This window comes from Polistes canadensis, unplaced genomic scaffold (genome assembly GCF_001313835.1).
Source record: "Polistes canadensis isolate GaletaPanama2010 unplaced genomic scaffold, ASM131383v1 scaffold_20, whole genome shotgun sequence".
Taxonomy (NCBI): domain Eukaryota; kingdom Metazoa; phylum Arthropoda; class Insecta; order Hymenoptera; family Vespidae; genus Polistes; species Polistes canadensis.
In genome coordinates, this window is record NW_014569567.1 from 639124 (window position 1) to 658818 (window position 19695).

Consider the following 19695-nt stretch of genomic DNA (forward strand, 5'->3'; position numbering starts at 1 on the left):
CGTCGTGTAACAATATAGTAGCGGACGCGTGTGGGCGTGTTCAATGGAAATATAAAAGGATAGATAGATAAGCTTAACGTAGATATGTACGTAGATAAACATAGAGAGAGAGAGAAAAAAAAAAAAAAAAAAAAAAAAAGAGAAAAAAAAGGGAAAAAATATATATATATATATAGAAAAGAAAGTGAAAGGAGGAAGAGAGATCGGGCATGAGGGTAGCAGCAACGGTAGTGAAAAACGCACAACGATCGTTAAAATGATAATCCTTAAGAAAAGCGAACGAGCTTGCTTGCTCGCTTGCTTGCTTGCTTGCTTGCGCGTGTTCCAAGCGCGAACACCCTTGAATTAGCATTTGCAAAGCCGGTAATATTTTGAGAAAACCCCCCTCTTAAGATATCCAACATATATCACCCTTTACCGCGACGTTTATTCGCGACTTTGCGATATTTATTTAACCAATCTCGCAAAGATTTTCATCTTTTTCTTCTTTGTTTTTGTTTCTTTTTCTCTTTATTATTACCAGTATTATAATCATTATATATATATACTTTTTTTATAACTTGGTGAAAAATGCTGAACTTTCACGTTTCTTTCTTTTTTTTATTTTTATTCCTAATCGTATGTAAAGTTTAAGGGTTTAAAAAGAAAAAAAAAAAAATAGAATTTATATTCAAGTAAATCTAGGAAACTGCGAACGAATTTTTCCTATCTTCTTTACTTTTGTTTGTTGACAGCGGGAGGGGAAGGGAGGGGTTGCAAGGTAGGATAACGAAAAAGAATAAAGGATAAAAGAAGAAAAAAAATTGGGATGGATATCTTTAGCGAACGTAGCGCGATCGTGCGTCTACGGATGATCTTGAAAATAGAATAAGAAAGAAAGAAAGAAAGAGAAGGTGTAAGATAAAGAGAAAAAGGGTGATGGAAGTGTAGGTGGAGGTGGAGATGGAGGTGGAGGAGCTATCGCATTTCGGTGCGTGCATTCCGGAAAACGGAGGCACCCAGACAACGGCTATCGATTGGGGGATGACTCGCGCGAACGTGTCGAACGAGAGAAACGATAAACGCGATAAGAGGTAAAAGTGGATGAGACGAGAACCCAGAGAAAAGGAGGACGGGGGAGGGAAAGAGAGAGAGAGAGGGAGATGAAGCGACGGCTCGGGGGGAGGAATGGTGGAGGACGGACAATGTTGAAGAAAAACCGTGCGAAAAGCGTTGCTTCAAAATTGCAGTCTTCTGCTGCTGCTGCTGCTACTCCTGCTGGTGTTACTGATGTTGGTAGTATGTGTATGTGTGTGTTAGTGTGCTCGCGGCGTCGATCGACGTTCCTCGATAAACGAGAAAAGGAACGTAGCCTTCGACCAAAACGATTACTCTCTCTCTCTCTCTTTCTGTCTCTCTCTCTTTCTCTCTCTCTCTCTCTCTTCTATTTACCGTAGCATCTAGGAGGGATTCGAAAACTAGTCTTAGAAAATCGTAAAATCAAAAGCCTCTTCTTCTGTTCAACTTTAACGAATTTCAAGAAAAAGAAGAGAGGTTGGAGTAGGAGGAGGAAGAGGAGGAGGAGGAGGAGAAGGGAGACGTTTTAACGTCCTTCAACCTATCTTCTTCTTATTTTTTTCTTATTTACGTAAAGAATCGATTTAAAAAAAAAAGGAGAAAGAGAGAGAGAAAGAGAGGGAGAGGATAAACGAAATCAGTCACAAGGATTTATCTCGTTCGTTGTTTTTTTTTTCTCTTTTTTTTCTTTTCTTTTTTACTTAAAGCGAAATGACTTTTGACTTGGAACCATTAAGAAAGATTATGCTACGTGTAATACAAATATCCACATGTGTATGGTATACAACACGGTTCTACAGGATTTCAACCTATGTATATATATACATATATATATATTTGTGTGTACGCGAGAGTATGTGTGTGTGTGTGTGTAAGCGTAAAAGCAAGCCATCGTAAGTTTCGAACTTATTAGAAAATTTATTGCTATAATTTGTTCTCCAAACATGGACGAACCTCATGTAAGCTCGTAGCTAATCCGTGAACTCTTCTAAGTTGCGGAGGAAGAGTTTGGTTGTGTGGGGGTGGCCGGGGCCGGGGCGGGGGCGTGGGGTGTGGTGGGTTGAGGAAAAGTGGAGGATTACACGTGGGAGTTGGTTTGAGAGAGGAGAGAAAATTCGGAAAATTCTCAACGGTAGTTCGAACCGAGAGAACCGATCGGAGTCTTCGATAAACGAGTAGACGTTTCTCCAGGGATAAGAAGAGAGAGAGAGAGAGAGGGAGAGAGAAAGAACACATTTCTCTTTTGTCCGCCGAAGCTGTTACTCCTAACTGAGAAAAAGAGAGAGAGAGAGAGAGAGGAAGAATGAAGCAAACCCAGCAACCAACCCTTAGGAGCCAAGTTCCTTGGGTAGTCGTCGAGGCACGCGACCAAGCGTGTTCCGTTCTTCCAGGCTGCGGAATCGTAGGGAGAAAACAAGGGCAGGTAGTCAAAGAAGGATAGAAATAATAGAAGAAGAAGAAGAAGGAAAAAAGAAAAGAAGGAAAGTAGGGAAAAGGTAGTAGTAGTAGTCAGGAGTCTGGATAGAAACGGAGAAAACCTGAGGGGGATCCCTGTGGAAGATTTCTACTCGCAATCAGGACGTCGTTTTCCGCGAGACTAAGTGAAATCGGACTTGCCGTCTTTTTACGAATGAGGGGGAAGGATGTCGAACGAGATAGAACGAATAGAAGACTTGGAAATAAGTGGAGGAACGAGTGAATCGAACTAGAGAGAGAGAGAGAGAGAGAGAGAGAAAGAAAGATGGGCCTTGCCTTGTGTCTTAGGAAGAAAAAAAAGGAGATGAAAATAAATGGAATGAGAAAGAAGAGAGAATACGTTTACTCGTTCGTTCGTCCTTAGGTTCCTTCTTTCGTCCTTTACTCCTTTTGTGCGTCGGTAGGACATTTCTCGAGTAACTTCCAATTTAACCGGAATACGGGGAGGAGGAGGAGGAGGGGGGGAGGAGGGGGGGGAGGGAACGACGGACGGTTAACAGACACCGGTGTGTTCAGGAAGAATTACCAAGGATCTCTATTCCTAGAGTAACGCGACTAGAAAGAAAGAGAAATCTCGGAAAGCAGGATGAGGAGAAGAGGGAGGAGGATGTGGAGGATATAGAAGGCAATTTTCTATGATTCCAACCGATCGACGATAAAACGTGAAAAGGAGATCGTTCGAAACGAGAAAACAACGTCGATTGTCATAGATTCTTATCGTTGTTCCATTTCTTCAAACTTCTACTATTATATATATTTTTTTTTTTAACCCTTTCATCATCTTCCATATATATTCGATTATCAAAAACAAAAACAAACGAAATCGATTGTTCTTAAAACAAAAACAAAAAAATAATAATAATAATAATATATAGAGATAAATACGTAAATACAATAAGACAATAGTCCTTGGGATTTTTGTGCAAGCATCATCTTCACGAAATCGTGCTAAAGCGTTAGCTAATTTTCGTGCCAAGTTAGCAAACGTATCAAAACTCTATTACTGTTAACCCTCCTCCTGCACTTTCTCTCTCTCTCTCTGTCTTTATCTTTTTTCTGCTTTACCAGCAACCATTAGCTTTATCCTGAAAAAAAAATCCAACGACAAACCTAGCACGAGATAAGTTCCTTTCTCCTTCTAAGACACTCCTCCTTAAATCCGGAACGCTTTAACAACTCTGCTAAACTTTGATAACGATTCTTTTTAAGAATTCTAAGAACTTTATAATGACTTAGCGGTTCATTAACGATCCGTCTTAACGTATAATTCTTTGAGAAGAAATCCACCCTTTCTCTCTTTTCTCTCCCCCACCCCTTTCTCCTCCTCTTCATTCTTCTCCTCCTCAATCCATTCCTTCATCTTATTATTCTTCGAAGATAAAAATGGTGGGAGAGAAACGTAGATAATAAATTATTTATTTCATTTTCATGTTAGAAAGGATGATCGGGTTTTCTTATTGGACAAATATCGAGAATTGTTGTCGTAGGCGGCACACGTATTTTCTATGTCGAAAATATGCGAACAAAAAGAATTTTCATTTTCATTTTCTCTCCCAATGGAAAAGAAAGAGAGAGGGAAGGGGAGAAAGAGAGAGAGAGGGGGAAATATATATATATATATAGATAGGTTGGTTTGCGCGCGCATAATAAAATCCTCTACTCCCTACGGCGAAACACGGGGCCAATCAAGTTTGCAAAACTCAAATCTAATTACTTTGGGCTTTGAATCGGGGACAAAGGACGAAAGAGAAGAGAATTTTTTCATCTTGTTGCATTACACACCGAGGAGGAGAGAAGGGCTGCTGCTGGTGCTGCTGCTGCATGTTGAATCTCGCTAACGTGGACCGGGTGGAACAGATAGAAAGAGAGTGAGAGAGACAGAGAAGGTGGATCTATCCTTTCGGTAAGGGAGAAAAGTAGGAGGAAAAGTTCCAAGAGAAAGAAAGAAAGAAAGAAAGGAAGAAATAAGAAGATAAAAAAAAAAAAAAAAAAAGAATGAAATAGAAGGAAACGAAATGGAAAGGAAAAGATGGAAAAGAAGGAGCGTGAGCAGGTGCGGAAGAGAGATTCGTTCGAGCGTGGAAAGAAATTTTTAGATAAAATCGAAATAGTAACGTAAGAAAAAAAAAATATATATATATATATATATGTCTAAGACCGAAAAGAATTCGACTGTTTGCAAAAAAAAAAAAAAAGAAAAAGCGAAATACACGATGATGATAATAATAAGAAAAATTTGCCACGAGAAGAGAAATATAAATGAGAAAGAAAATTTTACGGATAAAATCGAACGAGTGTTAGGAAAACAAAAAATATACAAACAAAAAAGTATGCAACACCTATAGAATTCATCTATTTGCAAAAAAGAGAGAGAGAGAGAAAAATATACGACAATAATAATAAAAATTGTTCGCATATAGAAAGGGGACGGGGAAAAGAAAAGAGAAATATAATTTACAAGATGACAAGAAGAATATGGAATAGAAGAGAAAAAGACTGAAAGTAAGTAAGTAAGTAAGTAAGAAAGAAAGAAAGAAAGAAAGAAAGAAAAGAGAAGGAAGGAAGGAAGAAAATGAAAGATAGAGAAGTTAAGCGACGACGTGGAAACGATGTAAACGGAGTGTAAAGCAAACAGGAAGCAAGTACTATAGCGTGTGCGAGGTTACTCGCGTCTCTTCGCGGATAGTCGAAGGAGAGAGACGACTCTTGAGTGTCGGATTTGAAGCTTCGTGAAAGAAGATTACGAGCTGTAAAGGAGTGAGCGAGCGAGGAAATGAACGAGACATGTAGACACGTGGATAGACAGAGGCAAAACGTGACAGTCAGAGAGAGAGAGAGAAAGAGATACTAAGAGTGAGAGAGAACGACATAAATGCATATACATGTATACATATACATACATATATTCACATACATGTATATACATAAGGGTGGGCGTACGTGTGGCGCGCCGTCAAGCGCCATTATGCCTTTCATGGTAGTTCGAAGTTAGACGAAGCAAAGTGCCCGTGGGCTGTGAGCATTACCGCAATTAGACCCGATGAAGCCGACCGACGGGGGACTCTGCAAACACTCTGCATATTTAACCTCAACGGCAGGTCTCTCTACCTTGAACGCATAACGCGACCTCCTTCTCCTCCTTCTCCTCCTCCTCCTTCTCCTTCTCCTCACCCCCTGACCCCTTATTCACTCTCTTTCTTCTCTCCAAGGAGAAGAAAAGAGAAGAGAAGATTTCTATCTCTCTCTCTCTCTATCTCTTTCTTTCTTTTTCTTTTTCTTGCACGTGTACGATGAAATCTTCTCCACGTCGATATCTCAAAAGATGTCGCCGCAGACTTTTGAAAAAGAAAGAAAAATATAATATATTGTATATTTTTGTTCCTCGTTCATTCTCCTTACTTCTTTCTTTCGTCGACGTTTCGCGTAAAAATCGACGACCGTTTATGAAATCGCTTTTATTTCGAGACGGAAAAAAAGCTCTCTCTCTCTCTCTTTCTCTCTTAGTACTCCCAGAGGATTTTTATTTAACTTGTCCTTTCTTACCTCTTACACGACATACCTTTTTTCTTTTATTTTTCTTTTTCTTTTTCTTTCTCTTTCCTTACCTTCAGTTTTTTTCTATTCTTCATCGAAGATTCTTTTAAACGAGAAAATCGATCGAGTAAGGAATTATGAAAAATCTAGAGTAAACTTACAAGAGAGTCTAGTCTCTTTCTCTCCTCTCTCTCTCTCTCTCTCTCTTTCTCTCTCTCTCTATATATATATATTCTTCTAAGAGTCTTTTCTTCCTTTCTTTTCTCCCCTGATGAAGGACGAGACGAGTAAGAACAAACGAAAAAGGGATGGAGTCTTCTTCTTTATCTTTATCTTTATCTTTTTCTTTTTTGAGAAGAATACGAGAACATTCGAAATTCAAAGTACTACTATCTACCTCAGAATTGCATGGCCACCGCAAATTTGGCGCGCCTAGTGAATTCCAACGGATTCCAACGCGTTAGTTTGGTGTATATAATAATGGTAAATATATATATATATATAATGTTACAGTTAATGTGTATAGAAACCGGGGATTGTATAGATTACCCGATATATTCTATAAAATGTCCACTAAGAGATTGACCAATGTATATAATTTTACGTATATTTCTCGTGCATGGTAACTTGAAAAAATTCGTTCACAATGTCTTTAAGAAAATTTTACGTAAACTTTTAAAAAGTGTATCTCAGTAAACGTTTCATCCTTTAGATTTTATTTATCAAGGTTCTTTCAGGATTGCATCAGGATTTTTTTCTCATCGATGTATATACAATGCACGCAATAATACATTGTCCGTAACATACAAGTATATAAATTGATGGTCATGAACACGCGTTGCAGCCATAGTTCTTGTTCTTACTCTCCCTCTTTTTATATCTATATATATATATATATTTCTATCTCTCTTTCTGTGATTGAATACTGCGACACCGAACGAGTAACTGGCAGTTCGATTCTTAATTAACGAGAGCCTCTTAGATGCGAACAAGCGTTTCGAACAAGCCCGAAAGGCCTTTCGCGTTTGCTAAGTACTTACTACGAGCTCATTAAAGTCAAACTAGTGTAAGTCACTGATTTTAACGGGGCCAATCTCTCTCGCTCACTCACTCACTCGCTAACTTGCTCACTTACTTATTCCCTCTTTCTCTTTCTCCGACGTGGAGCACATGAGATTTAAACTCGACAATTTGACTTACAAATTCAGGTCGCTCTTTCCTGTCTGGATAACTTATCCAAGAACGATGACGATTAACTAACTCCATAGTAATCATTTCTATTTTTTTTTTTTTATTTTAAAACTGACGTTAATATAAAAATTTCTTTCAACAAATCTTATATAAAACACATCTTAAATATATAATAGAATCGCAAATAATGTATCATTATCGATTGAATAAATCACATTACAATTGAACGATGATTCAATCTAAGACGAATAAACATGATGACGAACGTAAGTAACGAATATATAAAAAATATGAAAATTAAAATTAAAAGAAAAATAAAGAAAGAGAAAGAGAAAGAAAAAGAGAAGATGGTTGTAGGTCTGGAGGTGAATCGAAACGAGATACGATAGGACGATGCTGATAGAGGGAAAGGAAACGATAGAACCACCGGTAGAACAATCGCGACAGAATAGCGTGTACCTGACGGTTTTGTCGAGAACGTTATTCCGTTCAGACTCTAAAGTCGAAGACAAAGCGAGACACGAAAGGAAGGTAAAGTCTAGAGAGAGAAAGAGAAAGAGAGAAAGAGAAAGAGAGAGAACCTATCGAGCTTCTCAGTCTCGAGGCCTATACTTCGACAGACTTCCTCTCTCTCTCTCTCTCTCTCTCTTTCTCTCTGTCTTTCTCGTTCTATACTGACAGAAACACAAGACGGACGGTAAGGATTAGCCGAGCTCGAAATCACCTGCCATTGACGTTCTACTATCTATATATATATAATATATTCTTGTGTCCTTATCAAACAAGAAACAAAATAAAAGTAACACAAAATTCGTGTCAAATTATTGATGAGTAAAAGTAACGAAAAAAGAACCATAAAAAAAGAAACAAAAAAGTAGAAATAGAAAGGAAAATAATTCAAACGCAGCAGGTTGTGTGCTCGCGTGAAACGAAAAAAGAAGAAGAAGAAGAAGGGGAAAAAAAAGGAAAGGAAAGGGATAGTTTCGATTTTCTCAATCGAAAGGAATGAGAGAAGAAAAAAAGTGTAGGTAGTACTCGGTGAAGTAAAATAGTTCGAAGTATAGAAGAATAGAAAGAGAGAGAGAGAGAGAGAGAGAGAGTCTTGAACCGATAACCGTGAGATAGAATGTATAGGTACACCTAACTAAAGTAAGAAACGTTGAAACGACGTAGAAATAAAGAAAAAAGAGAGAGAGAGAGAGAGAGAAAGAGAGAAAATAAAGATACGCGAATGTGGGGATGGAAAATCTAATCCAACGAGCTGGATTTTTCTTCCTTTTGCAGAAGATAAAGAAGCCTCGCGGGGGAAAGAAGACGACGACGAGACTCTGTACATGGTCGCGTACGTAAATCGAATGCCGAAATCAGACTACGACTACGACTACGACTACGACTACGACTACGACGATGTCGTTGAAGTCGTTGAAATCGTTGAAATCGTTGGGAATCAGGAAAAGAACGAGCTCTCTTCTCTTCTCTTCTCTTTTCTTCTCTTCTCTTGGCAACAGAAACGGTAAAAATAAAATAGTATAAGAACCAAGAGAAAGAAAAAGAAAATAAGAACCGACGGGACGAGAAATGAGAGAAGGAACGTTAGTGGGAGGAACTTTCTAAAAAGAGAACACGAAGTGATCCTTCTTCTTCTTCTCTTCGCGAAGGTAGTTGCAAAAAAAGAAGAGAAGAAGGAGAAGGAAAAAAGATGGCGAAAGGAATGAATAAAATGAAGTACGCGAACTAAGGATGGAAAGCGACGAAGCCGTGGAGACCACCACACCACTGGCAAACGACACGAAGGATCGGACCCCGAGATATTCTGTCTAAGGAAGCAACGGAGCGAGTTTTACTAACTGCTCTTTTCCCTCGGCCCTCTTTACCCGCGAGAATCCTTCAGTCGTACCTATCTTTGTACTTGCGACGATCCACCCTCAACCTTTTCCTCCTTTTCCTCCTTCCTTCTACTCCTCCTTCTTCTTCTTCTTCTTCTTCTTCTTCTTCTTCTTCTTCTCCTTCTTCTCCTTCTACCACCCACTCCTTTTCTTCTTTTCAACCATCTCAATGTCTATTCTATTTTAATTTGCATGAGTCGTTTCGTATCGAATAGTTTCTTACCTTTTTTTTAAATGTTTAACGATTATTTTTATTTATTTATTTGGTCAGGATTTTCTCTTTTTTTTTTTTGGAAATATTTTTCAACAATATATGTTTAATTCTAATTCGAATTAAATTATCATCGATATTTCTAATAAGAGGAGTATTGTGTTACAAATACTTTGGCTTACTTGTTTGAAGTATTGCTTTATTTTCTTTTTCTATTAAAGATTGCAAAGATGATTGCAATTGCAAGAGAAATCTATCAAGGAGAAAATAGTTTTTCGTATTAGTAATAAATGTCTCTAAAGATCGTTTATTTGTAAATATTTGCATCTTCGGTAGATTATAGTCTGAAAGCGTTCACGTTTCTATTGAACAGCCCGAGGGACAAAGCAAATATCTCGAAAACAAGACACATGAACCTGTACGTTCCTTCCTGCTTCTTCCTCCGCCTCCTCCCACTCCTCCTCCTCTTCCTGGTAGCCTTTTTTTTTTCTAAAGCAACGTCTGGCGAGAAGAAGAACGAAACGAAAAGTAAAAGAACAAAATAAGAAAATAAAAAAAAGAAAAAAATACAGAAAGAGAAAGAGTAAGAACACTAAGAAGAGTAAGAGTAAGAGAAAGGATGTTGTAAACTCGAAAGTATACACGAGAGCGCAAAAGTTCTTACGAGAAGAAAATGGAATTCGTTTTCACCGAACGATCTCAAGGGGGGGGGTGGTGGTTGCTACGTGGTTGTGTTAGCGAACACTATCCAAATACGATTCGAAGAAAGAAAAAGAAGAAGATGAAGAAAGAAAGAGAAAGAGGAAAGGAAAGGATAAGAAAAAGAAGAAGAAGAAGAAGGAGGGAAGATATAGGAATTTGTGCTTGGTAGAAAAGTGGAAGAAAGAGAAGAGACATATGCTCCGTCAGTCGGGCGTTTCCTTATAGGCCGCCGCGGCATGCTAAGAGAAACAAAAAGATAAAACGAAAAAGAAAGAGAGAGAGAAAGAGGAGACGACGACTGGCCATAACTTTCGATCCCTCGGCAATCTCAGTTTATAGGGAGTACCTCGCATGACAATGCCAAGCTGGAATCGGCAGGTGCCACGTGGGGTACCGGGAAAAGCCTGATTCGAGAGACGGCACATGCCGCTCGTAAACCACAAAACCGAGACCAAAATGAAAGAGAAAGAGTGAGAAAAAAAAGAAAAGAAACTTAAACTACTTCAGCCGAAAGTTGCTCTTGACACGACCGTTCCCTATAAATGTAATTTCGACAAATAGCAAAAGGATAAAACTGCTACGTCCTTTTTTTTCCTCTCTCTCTCTCTCTTTTCTTACCAACAGGAAAATACGATACCTAAGGGGTGATGATAGTGCGTTACGAAGGGTAAAGATGAGGGACTAATTTGGCTCACGGAACACGTAATGTACTAAAATACGAACAAGTAGGATCACAAATGTTAGAGAATAAGAGAAAGTATATATATATATCTTTCTCACTCTCAGGGAAAACGTATCGTCGTGAGAGACTCCAAGCTCTGTCGTCGTCGTCCGTAATACCGCAAAGTTAATGTCTGTCATTAGTGTCGCGATAGATTGTTATAGTTTAGATTGGTCGTGAGAAATTCTAGAAAATCGACAAGCCATCGAGAAATACGACATTTTTCTAACCGCCGTATCAAAGTTTATTTACTTTATTTGAAAAATCTTTTATTTCACGATTAACGCGAACTCGTCAATGTAATAATATAGAAAAAACAAACCTAATTGAATTCAAATCGATTTAAACGAATTCCAAATACTTCAAATCTTAAACAAATGTTTTTATCCTTACGAATAAGATTTATCAATTTAAGATTAAAGAGAATTAACATTATTTTGTATTATTTCAAAACATAAATCGTGTTCGACATTAGTTTTGGCATAGCGTTCGAAAAAAAAAAAACAAAAAGAAAAGAGAAAATATCCCACGGATGTTTTTGAAAAATAAGAATTTGTTCAAGATCGAATGATTATTTAACTCGCAACGATACGGATACAATTTTATTCGAACGCGTAATCCCAGGTATACCTCCCCCTCCTCTTTCCGTACCCCGATCCGACTACATTGGTTATAGTATTCAAAAGACATCCTGATGTTCAACTGGACGAGCGCACGGACGAAGCGGATTTCTGGGGAGAAGGGGGGGGGGGGTACCTGATCGTAAAATTCGGAAGGAAAGCATAAACGTGGACCGGGTAAGTAGATTTTACCGCGACGATCGCGTCGCTACGAGTTGAACGCAATTTGAGGAGATAGGAAAATTATGCTAGTAACTTGCTCCACGATTCGAGAAGGAAGAAGAAAAAGAAGAAGAAGAAGAGATTGAGGAAAAGGGGTTGAAGTGGGGAGTGGGAGGAAAGAGGAAAGACTGGCTGGGAATATCGGGATGGAACGATATAAAAGGAATTTGCGAAAGAGATAGAAAGAGAAAGAGAGAGAGAAAGGTGTGCTGCATTCGACATCTACGAAACTTATCCTCGTAGAAAGTTGTGTAAATGAGAGAAGACTTGGGTTGGTTGGTTGGTTGGTTGGTTGGCGAAGGAAAGAAAATGGAAAGGGAAAGGGTAGATGCTTTTCTAGGATGACAGTAGTACTGCTGGTAATGTAGCTAGGGTGAAACTCATATACTCTAAGAACCCCGATAGAACAATACCTTATCGAGAGTAACATCGTCTATAGGAGGGGGTGAAGGGGGTCGACAGTTTCCAACCGGAACGGAGGAAAAGCGAATGAGAGTGATAGAGAGAGAGAGAGAGAGAGAGAGAGAAAGGGAAGATAAAATGGAAAAGGATAGGGATATTTCGCATTGGTTCCACATACATTGTCCGTCTCTCCATGCAAGGTCGCTCGTAGACGTTGCGGTCTTCCGATCAAATTGGATCTACTGAGAGTTCGGAGTATCGGGTCGACCGCAACTGTGCAAATCCACGGGAACCGCGAAATATTCAGAGACCACAATCCTGTTTCATCCCGCAGCTTCCGCCGGCGCCCTTTTCCTTTCGGGTAAGCTCTACCGCCATTACCTCCTAGAATTATAAATAACGAGACCCGCCACCACCACCACCACTACCACCGCCGTCGATCGAGTAAAATGTGAAATCGTATGAATTCTTAAAAATTTCCTTTTTTCTTTTTTTTCCCCGTCAATAAAATAAAATACTCTTTGTCTTTTATTTTTATTTCATTTCTCTATCTATCCGGTTTACTTATTAAAGCGATACGAAATATTCGAACTCGATCAAATAACATGAAGCAAACATTGAAATAGAAAACAATTTAACCCCCGTTCTACCTCATTTATAATGATCATTTTTTTTTTCCTTCCTTTTATTATAATTTCATCATATTTCTCATTGCTCAGGATACGCGTGATATACTGAAGTAAAAAAAAATTACCGCAAATTCAGGCGAAAGGGCGTGGGGGGAGGGGTCAGAGGTCGTAATTATCGGTGGTATCGTTCTTCGATATATCGGGTAGCTCGATACAAAGGTATATATAGGAAGTGTTCTAATAGTGTAATAGCTAGAGCATAGAAGAGATAGAGAGAAGAACGGGAGTAGAGAATATCTAGAGGAAGAGAGCCGCGTGACGCGGGTGCAGGCCAAAGTAACGCCTTCGAAGGGTGTTTCTCTACCCTTGTCCGCCCAAACCCTCGTACTCAAAGTGCTAATGAGTGTCGCCTCGTAAGCCAATTAATACTACCCCACCTCTTTGGCGTAGAGCGAGCTAGCAAGCTAGTAAATGAGAGTGAGAAAGACAGAGAGAGACAAAGAGAGAGAGAAAGAGAGAGAGAGAGAGAGAGAGAGAGTCTCCCTTGGAAAGCCAGGAAGAGAGAGTTCGTAGCAGCTACATGACCAGAATACCTCGCGGATTTGGTATGCCGGCCACGCCTGACCGTCGCACACCACCAACCGACTCAAGTGAACTCCGGGTAAGGTGTTCTAGCACCTTACCACCTAGAAACCTTCCTCTACTACTTCTATAGCTTTCTACTACCCCCTACTTGCTGGTACCATCACCAACCAGTAACCTTGTCGTTGTCGTTGTCGTTGTCGTTGTCTAGCTATCGTCTCGGTACGAAGACGACGACGACGACGTACTCGCGGCTGTTAAACTTTTTGAAGAACGTGCCCGACACAGGAAGAAGAGTAGTATCCTGTAGGTATAGGTATAGATAACCGCAAACGTGTAGTAACATCAGCTAGAAGAAGCCCGAGTACTTAGCTTTACTCTCGAGTAGTGTAGCCCCTGAAGTCTGTGTTCTCTCCCTTGAAAGAATGAAAGAGAAGGGGTGGGAGGGTTGGAGGAGTGTGAAGGGCTGAGAGGAAGAACGGAGAAGGGGAAAGCACAACGCCGTTACTTCTTACTTAAAGACGCCGAGAACTTATGACACGTACGTGACAGAATTGTCGACCGAGAGAAGGTGTTCTAAAAGAAAAGGTGTAAGGTATAGGCCTTACGAAAAATTGACGAAAAAGAGAAGACAAAAAAGTCAGGCTAATGCTCCCCGTCCTCGCTCCCCCCCCGTCACCGCTTCACCCTGCCCGGACTATAAAACGAAAAAAATGGTGCTTCCTCTTCTTCTTCTTCTTCTACTTCTTCTACTCTTCTTTTTCTCTTTAAACTCAACAACTTCCGTCTACACTTTGGCACGCTTAGCGACAAATAAAGCTACAAAAGTAGTAAGTCCTGGGACAGGAAATTGAAGTTTCTCGCAGGACAAATTGTCGAGGAGCCTTGTTCTTTACTAAAAAAAAAAAAATCGAAGAGCACGCGAAAACGTTATACCCGTTAGGGTTTGTAATGTTCTATTATTTCAAGGACAAATTTATTATATCGAGAATCGACACAGTTAAGTGTATCTATCGTCATATTATAACAGAATCTTTTATTCTTTTTCTTTTTTTGTTTCTTTTATAGATACATATATATTAAAAAAAAAGCATAAACTATGGGGGGGACGGGGGAGGGCAAAGATTGAAGAATAGTAAAAAAAAAAGTTTCGAGTAAGAAAAAGAGTCGCTTTTGAAAGAATACCACCATGATATCCAGCGAGCACAACGCAACCACCATTATTTGCATTCTTATCAAGGACGGAAACGTAGCAGCGAGAAAAGAGGGGTGGTGGTGGTGGTGGTGGTGGTGGTGGTGGTGCTTTGGGTGATGAGAGAAAGAGGGGGTAGAGAACGACGACGCTTTGTAGCCCGTTGATAAATCGACCCCTAGTTCCCCCAACCACCTCGTGCCCACCCCCTGCCCCTGCCCCTGCCCCCTCGCGCACTGTGTGCGCGACATCGTCTAATGTTCGCTCAATATGGAAGGCGGGAGGAACGCGGCCGACGGCGAAATTGGTTTTGCGACGCCACGATAAACTTCCCTCGTCCGGCAGCCCTCTTTCTCTTTCCCTCTCACCATTTCGACGAGTCGGATTCGGTGATAAAAGTTCATTGAACGAAGAGAGAGATAGAGAGATAGATAGAGACTAGACTTCGATTGCGTATTGTTTAAAAAATAAAAAGATATAGAAGAAAATAAACAAAACAAAAACAGAAAAAAGAAGAAAAAAAAGGAATTTGATGCAACTCGCGGGCATTCGCATTCGTGTTTCACTGTCCCGGTTTTCTCTGTCCCTTCGCTAGAGTAAAAATAAAACTCTAAAAGAAAGAAAGAAAAAAAAGGATAGAAAATTTAGTTACCGATGTTGCATACAATGTGTATATGCGTGTGTGTATGTATATATATCGCGTGTACCGTACTGTTAACAAACAGATGATCTATTCTACGTTTCTCTATCTACTATATTCGTCGATATACAATTTAAAATAGGTAACGTATTAATATAGTCAAAATTTGTCTTCGAATAATGTATCTTCGATGTAGACGAAATGAAAAATAAAAAAGGAAATAAGGAAAAGGATTCTCATTCGATTTGCGAAGATCGATGCAAGGATTTAACGAACAACTTGCAACACCCGTTGTCATCGTAGTCGTAGTAGTAGTCGTAGTAGTAGTAGTAGTCGTCGTTCTTACGGATACGAAGATATCCCATCTATCCTGATCGCAATCCAATCCTGACCGTTCTAATAACTTAGATTCAACTGTGCTTTCCGTATTCGTATTCTAGATGGTATCCGAGGAAAGCGAAGTTCCAATGGGTCGGCCCGTAAAGAAGGTAACAGAATCATTTCGTTCGCGGAAAGGACACGATCGAAAATATTGCGCTTTCGAAGGCTTTCTCGGAAAAGAGTCACGTACACCTATAACAGTTTCGTGCAGCGTACCCTTTTTCAGGGCGGCCACTCGTGACCACTGTTGGATACGGTGACGGTAACGGTGACGGCTAGGCTAGGCTAGGTTAGAATACCTAGCTCAAACTTTAGTGAACCAACTAAACCACCTCTTACTTCTTCTTTCTGTCCAAACAGTTACGAGGAGGACACCGACTAATCCTTTTTTACACGTGCAAGAACACCGAGAAAATATCGTCTACTTAAAAGGGTGTACCCGAACTAACACCAACAACCAGCCAACCAACTAACCAACCCTTAGGAGTACCACCTCTAACATTCGCGTCTTAACGTTCATCGAGAACTCCAATGAAATATACAAGTGCGAGAAGAATCTTCCATTCCACGTTGAGATCTAACCCCCTGCTCTCAAGTATGATGGTGATTGTGGTGATAGTGGTGGTACTGTTACTGCTGCTGCTGCTGCTGTTGTTACTGCTGCTGTTGGTTGCTGCTGCTACTACCCCGACAGGCATTCGAACATTACATATTGACGAGTCTGGAAGGTAGCTTATAGCCACGCAGGAACGCGACTGGGAAGAAAAAAAAAAAAAGGACGAAAAAGTATAGAGAAAGGAGACAGAAGCATATCGAACGCCGAGAAGTTTCAGGAGGGTTGTGAAAGAGAGGGTGAAAGAAGGAACCTAAGGTGGAAGGGTGAACTCGTCTTCCGTAGTGCGGCCACGTAGTCGCCGTTTGTCGATCGTACCGCAATAATTCCTTATTGCTCCTCCAACCCCTAACCCTTACTCCTTCTTTTCTTCTTCTTCTTCTTCTTCGTATTCTTCTTCTTCTTTTTCTTCTACTACTTCTACTCTTTCTTTTTTATCTCCTCTTTCTTACCACCTTCATCCACCTCACGTCCGAAAACCCTCTCCACCGAGCACAAACCCCATCCCCTATTTTCCTTCAAGGCTCGTCCCATCTCTTCTTTCTTACCCTTTTCTTCGACGAAAGGGTTTGCCGCGAAGATTAAAGGAAAACCATTAAATCTGGTCGGGGATCGGGTGGCCAAGATCAAACGTACAAAATGTTCACGTGACTCCTACGCGACCAGGTTCGATATTTAAGTTTAATAAACTTCATAAGATAAAAGGAAAGAAAAAAGAATGAGAAAAGGAAAATCATTTTCTATATTATCTCTCTCTTTCTCTCTCTCTCTCTGAAACCCTTTATCATTTTAGTTTATTATTTGTCGATTCTGACTTATAATAATACCCATTGGCATCGTCATAATTGTATCCTTCCTTAACTTCCCTTTTAATCTTTTTTTTTCTTCTTTTTTTTTTATTTGTTTTTCTACTATTCTACGGTCAAATGAAAGAAGAGAGTATTATTACGGGACGAAGGAAGAATTTAACGAAAGGATCGTTTTGGTCATTTGTTCGAACGAGTTATAGGATAAAAAGGAGAACGGACCACGTTTGCAACGCTCGATAGGTACCACCAAGAGCGTGACTTGAAAGCACATATTCTCTTTTCCTTATTATTTTTCTTATTCCCCCACCCCTCACCATCACCATCACCATCACCACCCCCTCCTCCTTCTTACACTCTAGCGATTTCTGCAAATTGGGATCGACTTCGATATTCGCCCTATCGATTTTAGATATTTTTTTCGAGTAAATGGAAGTGTAATCCCGTGTGTACCCGGGGTTAGCTAAAGAAGAGATCGTTTGTTCTTACTTATGCAGAAAAAGAAAAAAGCATATCTAAAAAGTTCAACTTACAAAAAAAAAGAAAATGAATATTGGCCTTGGTCTATATATAAAATAATAAGTGTTTGTATGATTTGTTTGATTTTTAAAAACTTTATTGGCCGAAACTACTATTACGGTATCCTATGGTTTTATAGAGAAAAGTAATAATAGTATTATACTTGTGACGCGTGGGTGGATGTAAGTGCGCGAAAGTCATTGAAAATAAAAGAACTGTGAAACGGTGGAACAACTTAACGCGTTTCTGCATGATGCCTCGAACAAATTGATCGTAGGCGAGGGTTCCATATTCACTGCTGCCTACACACTGAGAAAGAGAGAGAGAAAGAGAAAGAGAAAGAGAGAGAGAGAGAGAGAGAGAACGTCAACGCTTTAACCGCAGGACGCGGCTCGTATGACATTGAATATAAATCGGCCACTTAACCGAGCCCGATTATTATGGATCGCAAGCTTCAAATGCTTCTGCGTCGGTTGTCTCTTTCTCTCTCTCTCTCTCTCTCTCTTCGCTACTTCTTTTTTTCTCTTTTTTCTTTTCTTTTCTTATTTTTTTCTTATTTTTTTCTTTTTCTCTTCCCCTCTTTTTCTTATCTCTCACAGTGCGAGTAAACATACTTCGAAAGATTTAAAATTATAATGGAAAATAGTATTCATGCAAATGAAAGGTTATAACGTTAGCGCGCAAACCCCGCTCCTGTTTCCCTTCGCCCCACCCCCCTCCCTGCTCCCGGTTGAAAAAGATCGCAAGATAAATGATCGGAAAAATCTTCAATTTTGTCATGGCTTACGTAAGAGGAATTTCATAGTAGACGATGATCTAATCGCCTAAGTCATCAGCATTATTCTTCTTGTTATAGTTACAGTTAACGTTCCTGTTTTAATGTTGTTTATGTAGTCTGACTCACCTGTAACAAAAATAAAAAATACATGGATTAGCATAGTTTAATTAGAATTAAATAATCATTATTACTTTGTTTTTTTTCTACTACATGATCTCGGTTTAATTATTATAATAATAACGAAAGGAAAATCTTATTTTTCGGAATAGGGTTTTCTTTTTCCCTCCCACTCCCTTCGAAAACTTTTCTTAACCAATAGGGGTGGGAAAAAAACAAACAGAAGAGAGAAAGGAAGATAGGATCGGATCGGATCCGGTAAAAACCATAGAGAAAGAGAAAGAGAAAGTATAATTATTTCGTGTAAAAGAAGAGAAACTTAGGACGTGGCAGGATGGTGAACAGCAGCAACAGCAACAGCAGCAGGAGCAAGAGCAGAAGCAGCAGCATCTCGCTAGATCCGTTCGTAAGAAAATGCTGAGCACGCGAAGAACGAGGGAGCAATATAATTACAGTCTGAACCAATATTTTCTCATAACTGTCACTTAACGCTCCGCGAAAGCAACGATCCTTGGAAGCGAGCAAGCTCTCTTCTCTCATACTCTTTTTTTCTACTAAAAAGAAAAAAGTAAAAGAATGAGAGAGAAGAAGAGAGAGAGAGAGAGAGAGAGAGAGAGAGAGAGAGAGAGAGAGANAGAGAGAGAGAGAGAGAGAGAGAGAGAGAGAGAGAGAGAGAGAGAGAGAGAGAAGGAAGTAAATTCGAAGTTGGATTGGTCTGAAAGATGCCAACAAAAAAATCATCAAAAATTACCAATAGGAGTTGTTAGTTATCCTTTGGGTGATGACGTTTATTATTATCTATAACTTACGAATTATGTCAGGGAATGTTTCGTATTTGTGTGTCACATATATTTATATATATATATATAAAATTGACTAGTATTAACATGGATATTTCATCTAGAACGTGGATGAAACAACAGAGGGTAAACCACACGGAAGGTGGCCACGTTTTAGTTCGGTCATTGTCGTGACACCAGAAGAGGATTTTGTGGAGTTTCAACTGCAACGTGACTAGCCGCACCGTAACGAGGATTCCTCTCTACGTTTGATCTTTCTCCGGACAAGCGTTCGCTCGCTCGGATCAATTTACCTACGACTTTAACAAATGACCGTGGACCGTTTACGTAATTCTTCATGAATAGAGAGAAGGGGAACGAGTGGGGGCGAGGGGACGGTAGGAAACGCTACTACACAGATACGTATTCTTTTTCATTCGAGAATGAAACAATATTTTTCGAATCAAATTCAACGATTATTATCGTCAAAGGTATCATCATCTTGTTAAAAAAATATTTTTACGAAGTTAATCGTAATATAAAAGTAAATAATAATAATAAAAATAAATCAAGTGTCGAACGATTAATACAATGATGTTGATTAAAACGAAGTAATAACGTAATAACGAAAGTAAGTG

The 19695-nt window shown here is 39.5% G+C and overlaps 1 long non-coding RNA gene across 1 annotated transcript in view; it reads right to left on the reverse strand.

Moving 5' to 3' along the window:
- LOC106793882 overlaps positions 1-18274 on the reverse strand; it is an 85360-nt gene extending 67086 nt beyond the window's left edge. The window contains exon 1 of the long non-coding RNA XR_001382473.1: positions 18171-18274. This is a non-coding gene — a long non-coding RNA (uncharacterized LOC106793882). The remainder of the gene's footprint in view (positions 1-18170) is intronic.
- Positions 18275-19695: the final 1421 nt, after the last annotated feature.